Source organism: Bubalus kerabau, chromosome 12 (genome assembly GCF_029407905.1).
Source record: "Bubalus kerabau isolate K-KA32 ecotype Philippines breed swamp buffalo chromosome 12, PCC_UOA_SB_1v2, whole genome shotgun sequence".
Lineage (NCBI taxonomy): Eukaryota > Metazoa > Chordata > Mammalia > Artiodactyla > Bovidae > Bubalus > Bubalus kerabau.
Genome location: NC_073635.1, coordinates 7111432 through 7113047, shown reverse-complemented (window position 1 = coordinate 7113047; position 1616 = coordinate 7111432). Strand labels below are relative to the sequence as shown.

The 1616-nt window shown below is 37.5% G+C and overlaps 1 non-coding gene across 1 annotated transcript; it reads left to right on the top strand.

The window, feature by feature from the left end:
- Positions 1 to 1328: 1328 nt before the first annotated feature.
- TRNAW-CCA (transfer RNA tryptophan (anticodon CCA)) lies at positions 1329 to 1400 on the top strand. The gene has a single exon. It is a non-coding gene; the product is annotated as a tRNA-Trp (tRNA).
- The last annotated feature ends 216 nt before the right edge of the window (positions 1401 to 1616 follow it).

Genomic DNA, 1616 nt, shown 5'->3' with positions numbered 1-1616 from the left:
TTTGGTTTTAAAGTTTTGAAAGGTGAAAAACACTACTTCCAGCATGTTCCCATTTAAGTAAAAATGTTAAAAAATCCAGTTGGTCAAGAATAGGAATAGAAATGATGTAGTTAAATCTGAAAAGGAAGAAAAGAGAGAGAAAAGAAGGTTCTGATAGTGCATTAGTTTTATTTGTAACTTTTATTTCAATGTAACAATATTCTGGGAAAAATGAAATATTTATATCACTTAAGCTTATGTTGTATTAGTTTTATACATCTCTGTGTTTGAACATTTTATTTTAAAGAGAATAATTTTTAAATGGTAGTGCAAATTTTTAAACTATAAATATTATGAATAATATAAGAACTCCCAAGAGTAAGAACATTATTTTTTAATAAATGATGGAGCATTTACTTTGCAAAAGGAATTTTACTAAACACTTTACTTGCATTATTTATCAGATCTTTTCAATAATTATATGAGGTAGACACTATTATAATACTTTTTACTGATAAAGATTATGAGGGTTAAAACAGGGACCTTCTCCAACTTGCTCCCTGCTATATAACCCTGGCAGCTTTTAGGAAACTGATAAATATTTCAATTCAACCACAGATATTTTATAAAACAAATGTAACAAGGCATAATTCTAGGGATATAAGAGTGAATAAAGCAAAATCTACTTTCCTAGACCTTGTAACCTGGGGGGAGTGACAGGCAACAAAATTGTGATAAGTGCCATGCAGAAAAACAAAGCAGGTTAAAGGGGAGAAAAAGTGAATGAATAAATAAATGAATGAAAATCATTTGCATATTAATGTGTTTGAAACGACAGTACTCTTTGGGTCTTTGTGCTCTTACCCTTTTGCCAGGTATGCCAAATTGCAAGCCCTAATTGCTTGCCTATTTCTCAGATTTCCTTTTCAAGGTTGAGAACTAAGGAATCCTTCTCCATGCCCCGCCTTGAAAGAAACCCAGACTTGCTAACTGACTCCTGTAAATGTAGTGGATTCTCGGAACTGAGTGCTCTGCTCCTCAGCTGCGATGCGAACTCTGTGTAGCATCCATCTGGGTTTATCACACTGTCCTGCGACACATGGGTGCAAGAAGAACCAATGTAAATATGTTGACAGGCTCCTTTCTGTACTGTGAGGAGTAAATCTACTCTTCCTCCCCTAAGACTCTGTGTTCTGTTGGCATCTATGAAACAGGAACAAGTTAACTTAGCTTGCAAGCCCAGTAAAGTCAAGTGTACAATTCAAGCTCTGTCAGCAGGAGGATTTCCATTAATCACTGCCTTTTATTGTAAAACTAGAATTTTAGGTCTTTAAGGAATGAATTGGGCTTCCCTGGTGGCTCAGAGGTTAAAGCGTCTGCCTCCAATGTGGGAGACCCGGGTTCGATCCCTGGGTAGGGAAAATCGCCTAGAGAAGGAAATGGTAACCCACTCCAGTATTCTTGCCTAGAAAATCCCATGGACGGAGAAGTCTGGTAAGTTACAGTCCATGGGGTCGCAGAGTCGGACACAACTTAGCGACTTCACCTTCACCTTCAAGGAATGAATTGGGCTTCTCTGAGCAGCCTACAATATGGGAGACTCTGGTTCGATCCCTCCTCAGGAAGATACCCTGGAG